We start from the raw sequence: 13,583 nt of genomic DNA on the forward strand, positions 1-13,583 counted from the left end.
TTTTTAAAAATCAAATCCATATATACATACATCAATTCTAACTACACAATATTTATAAATACATCAATATATGGAGAGAAATATGAATGCTTTTATAAAAATACACAAAAATATAGATACATCCACTTCATCACCTCCATTTTCAATACTATTCTTGTAGATCTTATTTAACACTAATCTGTGATTTTGAGACAAATCTGAGAGAGATCGGAAAGAGAGTTCACAACAACAATTTTTTTAAAATCAAATCCATATATACATACATCAATTCTAACTACACAACATTTACAAATACATCAATATATGGAGAGAAATATGCATGCTTTTATAAAAATACACACAAATATATACATACGTATACATTCACAATGGAGGAATTGGAGGTTCCTGAATCATCCATATGGACTCTAGAGAGTTCTAGAAACTTCTCTGTAACCGCTTTGAGGTGATAGAAGATGGAATCAGTCCCAACATGACTTCTCCTTCTACCACGTGACAAATTTTCCTATCTTAAAATAAATAAAAAAATATTATTCAAAGCATGAGCAAGATTTGAACCCAAGACCTTGGGTTTCATTAAGAACACTCTTACCATTTAGATAACATATATTATGATATTAATTTCTTTATTATTTGTTTTTATGTTTACTTATCTGAATTGCACATGCATTGCGTATGCTACCCACTAGTGTATATATATATATATGGAAAGACCTCTCAAGAGCTAAAACTATAATACACAAATCAAAACATGTAAACTAGAGAGAGAACGCCATAAGAATGAGGATTTTTAGTAATATATGAAGAAATATAAGTATATATATATATAGATAGATAAAGAGAGAGAGAGAGATTTCAAAGGTGCATTTCATTGTCAATAAATTGAAAACGCCGACGAAGAAGGATTCATGGCCGCCGATTGTGGCATCGCAGGTAGAGAGAGAGTTTGTCCACAAGGTCATCTCTATATTGGCGAGGTCAGAGCTCTGACTGGGATGACCTCGCCTTCACCTACAATGATCTAGTGTAGGTCTGGACTACAACGACGAAGAGAAGAGAAAGAGGAGGAGAGAGAGGGTTTGGTTGTGTTTTGGAGCAAATTGGATGGAGGTGAGCGAAGCCAGGGACGAGGTGGTTGGCAATGTGGTAAGCAGTGGTGAGATGGATGGCGATAGAGGAGGACATTGGGAGGGTGGTGGTGTCAGAGATATGAAGAGAGAGAGAGAGAGAGAGAGAGAGAGAGAGAGAGAACAGAAGGTTTGAGAAGAGAGAGAGGGTTTGTGTGGATCTCACACCTATGTAAAAGATTTAGGGGTGGTTTGGGATGATCTAAATAAGTACACTTTTTAACTTTTATGAAATATGGGTTGGGTATGGGTTGGGTTTGAAGTGATGTGATAGAGAGGTGATGTGACTTAAATAAGATGATGCGACTTAAATAGGATAGTGACTTTTTGATTTTTTGGCTTTTTTAAGTTATGGCAAATAAGGCCTTAGTAAAAATTTGATATATTATTTAGGGTGTATAACATTTACATGGATAGTATGGCTATTTTACTTAAGTTTGTCCTAATAGATAAACTATTTTAGCACCAAGACTTTTGTCTAAATAAAATTTAATTTTAAAATTATGAATCGAGTTTCTTTTTTTTTTATTAAAAAAATGTAAAAAATAAAGAGAATGAAAAGAAATGTTTAACTCTTTCATATGGCTTTTTATAATTTTTTAGTCACTTTTTAGATATTAATTTGTTAATTAATACAAAGAAATACCCCATTTATCTATTAGAAATTAATTAATACAATCAACATAAAGGATGAGGAGAAATAAAAAATAAAGAGAAATACTAGAAACTTTAAATATGTGATTTCAAATTTGACCTTACTACAAAAATTTTATATTTTTAGGATTCATAAGATTTTGTTGTTATAGAACATGGCCTCTTCCTCAAAGAAAGACGATCAAATAATTCCCAATCATGGTTCTTGCGAATCCAATCATGCTGAACAATTGTCACTCTTATAGATATTCCATGTAGCAGGAGAGTAGGTCTTAAGTGATTTATTTTTAAACTAATCAATAAATAACATCATTATAAATAAATTTTTGGATCATGTTTGTGAGATATCAAGCTATTTTGGTCTGACTAGGACTAATAAAAATAAAAAAATCTAACACGGTCAATGTGTATGACCTAAACATCATGTTTAACATTTAATTGAATTTTCCCATTTAAAAAAATATTTAATTGAATTTTGATTGAATTTATAATAATTTAGGGTCAATCACTCTAAGGCCTCGTTTGGCATGCAACAGTTTTAGCTTAAAAGCCAAAAAGTTACTAAAAAAATCAAAAAGCCTATAACTTATACCAAAAAGTTAAAGATTCCATTTTCTCTCTATTTTTTGCACATATTTTCATAAAAAAACTAAAAAGTCATTCCAAACATACTAGTTTTTTTTTTTTAATATCATATTTTAAATAAAAAGCCAAAAAGTTACTAAAATAGCTTATTCCCAAACGAGGCCTTAGTATACTTTTTCCAAACATAACACTCCAAAAAATCTTTAGTGTAACACTCCAATGTAACACACACACACACAAACAAACAAACAAAAAAAACACATTGGTGTACTTTTTCCAAACTTAACGGTATAATGTAACACTCCTATAGCGACCCAGGTTTTTACCCGTCATTTGTAGTGTTCCGGACTCGGGTTCCATGATTGTATATTGTTGTCTATGCCTTGTTTCCTCCCTTTAATTCTTTGAATTTGAGTTTTGGACTTGTTGGGCGAGTTTGGGGCAGGTTGATTGTCTTTTGGTACAAATGGTTGTTGCCCAGAAATTTGCCTCTTCGCTTGAGCGAGGCTTCTTGCGCTCGAGCCAGCCCTCTGAAAATGTTCCTTCGCTTGAGCAAGCACTCTTACGCTCGAGCGTGCGTCTGCGTCTCTGTAAGACCTGAAGGTTGCTGTTTTTCGCTCGAGCGAGCTTTCCTTCGCTCGAGCGTGCTTCTGCATTGCAGACCTGAAGCTTTGCATTGTTCACTCGAGCGACTCTTCCTGCGCTCGAGCGAGGCGACCTTTTTGTGTCTGGTCGCTTGAGCGAGAACTCCTTCGCTCGAGCGAGCCTGGTATACATCAGTTCACAGCAGCGCCGTTTTGGCTTCATTTTTGATCTCCTTTTCACCAACAAACCCTAAATCTGCAGTCTCTCTCTCTAGAAGTCACCTTCTCTCTAAGGTTTCATCTACATTCATTGTGTTCTTGACCTTAGTGTCTTGGAGGACAAGGTAAAGGGCTTCAAGAGCTTCGTGTTGATCCAAGTAAGAGTTGATTTCGTCATCTTTGGAGTTTCAATCTTGCTTGTTCATCTTCTACACTTGAGATAGGGATTTTATACACTTTAATATGGTTTTTAGCTTAGCTATTTGCTATTGTGTATAGATGATGAGATTTGGTTGTGGTTTGGACAAATCTATGATTTGGATGTTATATGAAAAGAGGGGTTTTTGATGTATAAGAGATAAATGAGTATGGGGTTTGAATATAAGACCTTGGTGTACCAAAATAGTTGATTTTGGGTATTTGAGTCAATATTGGAAAAATGGGGATTTTTGTCCTAATTTGATAAAATGATTATTTTGTATAAATAATTGGAATTAACATTGAATATGCTAAATTGGATGGTTATTGATGTAGATGGTGATATTGGATATGTATTATCTCACCTATGGAAGTCTTGAATAAACTATTTATTCCGAAATTGAACATTTCTTGGAAATAATTGCATTGGGCTATCGGTGGAGGATAGTTATGATTGTTGTAGAAATTGTATGAGGATTAGGCAATAGAATGCTAATCTATTGTTGGTTGTCATTGAATATGACCATGTTGTAAATACATTGTATATGTATGTTATTGGGAGGAGAAAGGGGATGCACTCCATATATGATTATGTTTATAAATGCATTGCATATGTATATTTGTTTGGGGAGGAGAAAGGGGATGGGCTCCATTTAAAGCAAGTTGGCCTGAGTGTCCTGGGTGAAAGACCCAAAATCTCTTATATAAATGGGTGTCGGTTCCCTCGGACGAAATATCCGTAAAATGGTAAGTTTGAAGTGTTTATGTGTGTGTTTTGCATAATTGGAAAACCATTGAGTTGTAGTCTCATTTTGGTTGTTGAAAGATAATGAATTTAACTCATGAATTGAGTAGCATATATAGAGTGGAAATGAACCGATGAAAAATTGAATAAGATTGGCTTTAGTGGCACATGGATATGTAGGTCTTGTGGATGCTTCCATATCGGTATTGTTTATATACGTGGTATTTATACCTTTGCTAAAATTCATAAATAGTGTTAGATTATTTCTACTGGACTGTTGGCTCACCCTATAAAGGAATACCATTTTTCAGGTGCAGATGAGATGTTTCCTCTAAGCCAATAGCGTGGATGGACTTTTGGGAAGCAAGAGCTTCTAAATTATGTATTGTTGTGTGTTTTTTGGTATTTGTAAAGCCAAGGGCTTAAGATGTAATAAGCAAGACTCAATTTGTGTAACCAAGCAATGACTTGGAAAGATGTAAGCCTACATGGCATTTAATTGTTTGTTAAACAATAAACTCTGATGTATGAAAGTATGTTGTTTCTCATATTTATTCCGCATATGAGTTATCTTTATTGTATTATTTTGGGGGCGTTACAACTCCAAAAAAAGGATATGGGATTCTTCAAACCATTCCAAAAGGAGTACAAAAATTTCTTAGTAAATTTTGAGCAAATATATAATTTCAAATTATGAGTGTTACATTTGAAAAAATTATATTATGAAATTTTTTAGTACTTTTGTGTGTGTTACATTGGACTGTTATGTTTGAGATTACATTGATTGGAGTGTTACGTTTATGGAAAAATACACTAAGGAATTTTTTTTTTGGTGTTACATTGGAGTGTTACGTTTGGAAAAAATACACTAATGAGTTTTTTTTGAAGTGTTACGTTGTGGAGTTTGGGAAAAGTGCACCAAGGAGTTTTTTAGTATGTTACATTGGAGTGTTATATTAGAGTGTTATGTTATTGGAGTGTCACATTTTTTGTCGTAATGTGAGATTTGTTCTAGGAGGGAAAATTCAAATTCTCTATAGTGCGGATTGTCCAAATGTGTAATTTTACATTTAGAGAAACTCATTTTTATCCCTAGAAAATTAAACCCAAACATTTAAGTGACTAGCATTTTCCGTAATTTTCACTTTAATGAGACCTTTGGATTCATTATAAAAATAAAAAATAGAAGGGAAGACTAAACAGTTAGTAAGATCACATTTTATGATTTATTGTAGGGATGGCAATGGGGGTTAATGGGGTGGATATTAATTCTCTATCCCCATTCCCCTATAATTATTTTTCTCCATTCCCCATTCCCCATTTCCCATGGGTACTACCCTACCCATCTCCTAATGGGTTTGGATATTCTCCAACCACCCTCCCTATCTCCTAATGGGTTTGGATATTCCCCAACCCAACTTGACCATTTTTTTTTTTTTTTTGCTTTTTAGATTCACAGCCAAAGCTAAATAAACATTCAATCTTTTTCTTTTTTTTTTTAATTTTTTTTTAAGGTTCACAATTTATTTTATTTTATTTTATTTTTTTTAAAGATTCATAACTAAAACTAAATATACATTCAATCTCTTTTTATCTTTTATTTTTATTTTTTTTAAGATTCACAACCATTTTTTTTTAAAAAAAAGATTCACAACCAATGGATAACAGTCACACTGTTTCTCTGCTTTTGTTCTTACCTAACTTCATAAAACCGTGCTTGGCAATGATGCATATACTAGTGAATTGCATGATGGGTCTGGTATTTAAAAGAAAAAAATTATCATCTTTACTGCCTTTGCATCTTTTGATTAATGCTAAAAATTGATCGAATCAAATTTTTATGATTCATAATTTGATTCGATTCGAGACCATTTCGATTCACGATTCGAATCAAATTTTTTATAGAAATAGAATTTTTTTAAATAAATTTTAAAAAATTTAGATATGCATAAAATTTGACAAGAATAATGTGACAATGTTAGTTAATGTGTATTTGATTTTATTGTTCATCTAAATAAAATAAAATAAAATAAGATTGAATATATATTTAGCTTTGGTTGTGAATCTTTAAAAAATATATAAAAATTGGTTGTGAACCTTAAAAAAAAATTTAAAAAAAAAGAAAAGAAAAAAGATTGAATGTATATTTAGCTTTTGGTTGTGAATCTTAAAAAAAAAAAAAAAAAAAAAAAAACATATGGGGAAATTAGTGGGGACCCATCCCCTCCCCATCCCCTGTGGATATTTAAAGAATATCACTTACCCTACCCAACGGATAAGAAAAAAGGGGAAAACCCATACATATGGGTTGGGTCTCCATGGATACCCATAGGGTAGGTTATCCATTGCCATCCCTAATTTATTAGTACTTCACCCAAATATTAAAATAAAGAGAGAACTTTTTAGATAAAATACATACAATGTTGGAAGGTAATAAAAATAAAAGTAAATAATTAATGATAAATGGAGGGTAAATAAATAGAGAAAGAATTTAAGGGAGAAAAAGGGAAATTTGTTCAAATTTGTATTGTTGATGTAATAGAAGTAGGGAAAAGTTAAAATTCAAAATATATATATATATATATATATATATTGTAAGACGCAATATAGTTGAGACATTTTTAAAATTTATATTTTATTAATTTACCTTTCACTTTTGAAATTTTACTTTGATCTCTTATCTTCTAGTTGTAACAATTAAGTCCTTAAATTTCAAACCACTTTTCATTGTGGATCTCCTATTAGCCCATCGTTTAAAATTTAAGTAAAAATTAAACTTAAAGGGCCAAAATAGAATTTGACTAAAATTTGAGGGTGAAGTGCGATTTTTCATGTCAATTTTTTCGTCTTACATTTCTAAAATGAGCTCATGTAGCCCCATGAGTACTTTTTCCATTTAAATTTCTAACGATTAGCGATGTCATAATTCATGACCACTTAAAAAAAAGGGTTGAAGTATGATGAGTTAGTTGTTGCAATTAGAAGATGAAGCATCAAAATAAAATTCAAAAGAAAGTTTAAGAGTGAAAAGTATAATTTTTTCTATATTTTATTTCAATTAGCCAATTAGTATGTGAATTATTTATTCAAAGGTAATTAAAAAAAATTAACACTATTAAAATTAAGAAGTCATATATCATAATATCAAGATATTATTTATGTAACAATTGTATTATAAAAAATGAAAAATAATCGTAGAATATTAAAATAAACATGATATAAAACAATTGAATGGTTCTTAAACAAATGAATAGTACATAAAGAAAGAGTGAAATGAATCTATATGTTTGTCATGTATCTTGTGTTGGGGAATTTTCAAAATGATTTTCAAAATTTATAATTTTAGTTTTGGATGTTTTCAAAACCTTCCTTACTTTTCTTCGAAAAGCTTCAAATAAGTTTGGGGACTTTGTCCCACATCGAAAAGAAATGAAAACATGGAGCACTTACGTTGCATTTGGTTGGGGGATTTAGGAAGGGATTAGGAAAAAGAAAGGGAAAAGGTAGCTGAAATATGAATAAAATATATCTATATTTCACCTAGTTTCACACACATTTTCCCTTTCCTTTTCCAAATCCCTCCCCAGATCCTCTAATCAAACACATCGTTAATAAAGTGCTACATGGAATATTCCTGTGAATATGGAATTGTGGAATGGATACTTGTGTGCATGCACTCACACCGCAAGGATGGTCCGTACACGCATACACGTGCGTGCGTGGCATGGGCAGTGGGTTGTGTGGCATTTGATGACACACTTTGCACTTTGCATGGATGCATCGGCGCAAGGCGCCATTAGGGTGCTTTTCTATTTGCATCGGACGGGTAGGAGCGATGGCATGGATCCGACGTGGTATGGGTGACGTGGAATATAGTTAGCTTCACGTGGCAGTGATGTGGCGTCCGTTGGCGATGAGTCAACCAACTGATCAAACGGTTACGTGTCTGATCTGGAGTGATTTGATCATAGCCGTTCATTGGAGATGCACGCAATTGTACGATTAAGATGGCACCCGATCGTGATAAGGTGTGATCAGCCATGGCATCTATTTGGTATGAGATTGATCTGCTCCATAGATCGTCGATCCAATAGTTAAATTTGATCGGATGCGATCAAGGGACATGACCATTCGATTAAATCCATCAAGGCCTATAAATAGGCTGGGAAATCAACCATTTCAATTATCCAAAAAGTCCAAAAGCATTCCTGTAATTTTCTCTCTCTCCTCTTAATTTATAGTTTTCGATCAAGAGTTTCTTAAGCAAGTTCCTACTTTTCTTACTGGTAATCAAATTCTACAGACTTGATTATCAGTGTCTTGGTTTTCTTTATTATATCAAGAGTATTTTGATTTACTGTCGTCAGTGCAGACATCGGTAGACTTGATCCTTAGATCAGACTTTATTGTATCCTGAAGGCAAATTTACAGTAATTCCCTGCACAACTTTTGATGGGTGCAAATATTGTCTTTAGGAAAGCGACTAAGTAACACAACTTGAAACACCAAATTTATGTTCTACATAGACAAAATCATCGCCAAGTTTCGTAGACCCAAAGACCACCAACTAAAGAATTCAAGACGAATTGTTTCAAAATCTTGTATATCATATTGCATGTCGGACAAATATACATGTATTATAAGCTACAATCAAGATGGAATAAGAACAACGAAATTGAGAGTGATTAAAAAATAGTTTTTTTTTTTTGAATTCAACAGTAGACTTATCTCCTCTCCCTCTCTCTCTCTCTCTCTCTCTCTCTCTCTCTCTCTCCCTCTCTCTCTCCCTCTTAGTAAGAATATAATTCATTTAATCATCAAAGATATCTCTTTCCCACGGGCCCAACAAAGCAAGAGCAGTCAAAGAACACATTGAAACAAACATAGACAAATATGAAAGCTATTGTTCTTTGCCGTTTCAAATATAGCATAGATTATTGTTAACTTTCATTTATCTTAGTCTAGAATGTTTCAAAAAAAGAAAAGAATGATATTGAGTAAAATTCTTTGGAATGTCATGTTGTTCTAATATGGCTGGAATTGTTAACTTCATAGGCTATCACCAATGATGGTCATGTTGCTTATTTAATGCATTCTAGAGGTTCATTCAATCATTCATAAGTTGAAAATTTCAGTAATCACAGACATATCTGATTTGTAGTCCGAAAGCCTAGAATTACAAAAGCTTGGTGATGAAGCACAACTGGTTTGCTTGAAACTCTCAATAATGAAAGAGGTGCTTCTTGACTTAGCAAAATGTCCATCTGGAAAATTAAAATTATTATTGCAGGAGGCAGAAACTTTGGAGCCAATACTAGCTTTTATGATTGAAGAGCCAATGATAAACTTGCTTTGGATCTTGATAGAATCGACTGCAGAATACGCTCTGTCTCAAATTTCGGCAACTGTTGAGAATCTATACCAGAGTGCACTTGCAACTTCATTGCAACCATTTTTTCTTGACCCATGTAACAATGAACTTCATCGGTGCAAGATTGCCTCTCTAATGTATATGTTTTCCTTGGATGGTGGTATGGGTGTGGACTGTGGACAACATAGCCATGCTTTTCAGTTGAAGTTATCATTTTGGACCCCAAATGTGCACTTTTAGTGCTGCAAGGAGCTCTCTATGCTCAATCATGATCAATATTACAATGTCAGGGGGACCTTGGCTTTGCCAGTGTTTGAAACCTCTCGATGGTCCTATGTTGGTGTAGTTGAGCTTATAATGACTTCACAAAAGATCAACTATGCTCCTAAGGTAAGCAAAATCTATAGAGAACTTGGGGCTGGTCCTCAAATTAGCTAAGAAAATAAAAGTCAATAAATACCTATTTTTATTCTTAATTTCTTAAAATTTGGAAATATACTGCCATTCTTGCCTTGGCTTTCTTATTATCTTTGTATGTACAAAGTGATTGAGTTGAGACGAGTAGTTATGGTGTGGATGGTCATGGTCCTCTGTGGTGAAGTTTTTCTGTGATGAAACTGGAGTAATTATAGAACTAAACAACACATAACTATTCTAACAGATATTAAAAATCATAGTGCATTCCATATATTATGGGTGCAAGATGCTCTATAATGCAATTCCTGTAGTAGGAGATACCATAATGACTCGGCTTTGGGGTAGTTTCTCTGTGGACAAAGCCACCTTAAATCGTCATTTTAATCCTCATCATTTACTCCCCTTTATTTTAGTAAGCTCCAATGTTCTTCATCTAGACGTATTCTATCAATATGGATCACATAATCCAATGGGTGTACATTTAGAGATGGATAAAATTGTTTCTCCCCTTTTTTTTATTTCTTTTTTTTTATGTAAAGGATCTAGTAGGTTGGTTTAATATAAGACTGAATTTTTTTTTTTTTTTAAGTATTAGAAAATGTGCATGCTTTAGGATCAGCTGGAGAAATATATAATATCTATTATTTTGTCAGCAGCAGATTTTTCTATCATGGCAATCCTTGAGCCCTCAGTTTTCGAATTGGCATGTTAAGCGAGTTTCCCCCTTTCCTTTTTCCCCGAGTCTTAAGTTTCTTTTTATTACCAGATTAATGATCAAATTTGTACAACCCAAATTGTTAAAATGATTTTGGTGTTTGGTTTTGTCACGCCTCAATTTTTAATCACACAGAAACATTACCAAAAGCCTGTAATTTAGGTCCATTTTTTTTTTTTTTACAAATATCTATTACCCTTGAGTAATAGAAACATAATAGTACATGTTCTCTCTCATGATGAATACAACAATAATAATAATACATGTCAAGCTCCCGCTATGGAGTTACAAATAAATAATTGCAAACATCAATGCACAATGAGATTACACATAAGAGATACATGAACTTCCTAATCCTCCAACCAATCAATTTAAATTCTTTTCCTGTAAAAAAAAATGAAACAACAAGGGGTGAGCACAATTGCCCAGTAGGAATCTCATAGTTCAAAAACAATAACCATCATATAGATAGAAATGATCATGCATGCAAGGGGATACCATATAGTACGGTGACATTTTGTAATTTCAAAATATCATATGTAGCGTATCTTTTTCTTGAAATTTATTTGAACATTTAAGGAAAAACCTTCGACCATCAAAACTATCCCTTTTCGTTAGAAAACAATAAATCCTTTTTGAAAACAAATATGTTTAAGGAACAACATCATTTTAAATTTATTAGCCCATTCCAAAATATTCCTTGTTAAATTCCCATCTTAACATTCCTCTTTTTATTCCCATTCTCCCCTTTTACTAGTTACATTTATTATAACTACATAATCTCAAGTTCAAGTTCCCTTAATACTCCAAAACATCCCACATACATGCTACTCCAACCAATCTATTCATATTTGTTATAACTTCTCAATGTAGAAATCCAAATCTCCACTATATTCAATAACAATTACATCACATCTACGTTTGCATTATCAATTATAATCCAACATATTACAACTACATCACATCCACATTTACATTATCAATTAGAGTTCAAACATGAGACAAGAATAACAAACCCTTTTTAACACAATGTCTCAATTATTTACAAAACAAAACTCATAATTTCCCCTTATAGTCACAAGCAATCTAGTGAGTCTATCATCACCAACCTCTAATCCAATTACCATCTCATTTTCCATTCTTTCAAATAAGGTCATATTAAACACCGGATCCATTAACAAGTCATCTCCATGAATCACACGCTTTACCGGTCACAAGCCAGAAGGAAGGCAGAACCTCACGGTTTACCGGTCACAAGCCGGAAGGAACGCAAAACCTCACGCTTTACCGGTCACAAGCTAGAAGGAAGGCGGAACCTCACGCTTTATTGGTCACAAGCCGGAAGGAATACGAAACGTTACGCTTTACCGGTCACAAGCCGGAAGCAAGGCAGAACCTATTTCAAGCACCACGCTTTGCCGGCTCAAAATACAGCAGGAAACAGACCGCGAAACAACATTTCATTCCATAAATTTTATCAAGTCATCCGTCATTGTGATTAGTGAGCAAAGCCAACACATCATTCATTATTCTCGTAACACATTAGTTCAAAACGCATCCACCAAAGGTTAAAATTCCACTTACATAACAAGTACACATTATGTTTGTAACGCCCTCAAAATAAACCCATAATAACCATAACATTAACATGCATTTATAAAAGAAAATGAATCATTTGAGTTAGTCATCAGAGTATTCTTATTGACAGACTTTACTTGTAACATCCTGCAACATCAAAATAAATGCCCTAAGGGCTTACATCTTTCCAAGCTAACACTTGGACACAAAAAGGATGAGTACTAACTCATTTACAAGTTAAGCCCTAGGCTTGAATGTTTACATGAAATCCCAAAAATAACAAAATAAAACATATAACTAAAGACAAGTCTTCAACATCCCAAACATCAAATCCTTCCAGGCTAAGTCCGTGGAGGTAGCTTATCACCTGAACCTGAAAATGATGTTCCCATAAAGGGTGAGCCACAGCCCAGTAGAAAAATACTAAACCAAATATAAGCATTGAATAAAGCTATAGCATTCAATAGATGGTTAATCAAGATAATCAATTTTATTATTAAACAGTCTCGTAACACTAATGTCTAAGACACATGTCACTTTCCATTATTATCAACATGGCTCAGAACCTGGCCAAACTTACAACAATGAATTATATAACATAATCACATTACTTCCAATATCAACAAAACAAATGAGACTCATGCTCATATCAAAACACTTCATACTTCCCATTTGATACACATTTTAGTGCTGTATCAATAATCATGTAGAAACACTTCAATATAATAAGCACACATAAAAATGGTGCTAATGGAGTCCATCCCCTATCTCCTCCCAAACAAAAATCCGGTTTAGAGGTCCATCCCCTATCTTCCCCTAAACCGTGGAGTACATCCCCTATCTCCTCCCACACACAAAACAATGTATGCAAGTGCAATGCTCAATCAATACACGTATTTTCTATATTAATGCAATAGTCAAAATTAATGACTTAACCAATGTGATTAGTTTCAGTTATTCCTAATCCACATGCAATGTCTACAACAATCATGACTATCCTCCACTGATAGCCCAAAACAGTTATTTCTAGACTGGAAATAAATATATCAACAATTTAATAGGTGAGTGATTTAAATCATCCAACTACACCATTTAATCAATAAATTCCCCAATTTCATGAGTTTAACCAAATTCCCCAATTTCATGAGTTTAACCAAATTCCCCAATTTTCCTTAAATTAATTACTCCAATCAATTTAGCAATTTAACTAGGTTTTGTTCCCAAAATTATCAAAGTGTCCCCAACCTATCAAAATACCAAACTTAGAACAAAGCTTATAGAATAGAGTAGGAAATCCCTACCTTGAAGATCACAACTAAAATAGAGAAGATGGAGATGATGATCCAAAATCCAAAGTGCTCCAAATCCTCTCTTTTTCAGATTAAAAGAA

The sequence above is a fragment of the Camellia sinensis genome, chromosome 7 (assembly GCF_055761805.1).
Source record: "Camellia sinensis isolate YWXY chromosome 7, ASM5576180v1, whole genome shotgun sequence".
NCBI classification, from domain to species: Eukaryota; Viridiplantae; Streptophyta; class Magnoliopsida; order Ericales; family Theaceae; genus Camellia; species Camellia sinensis.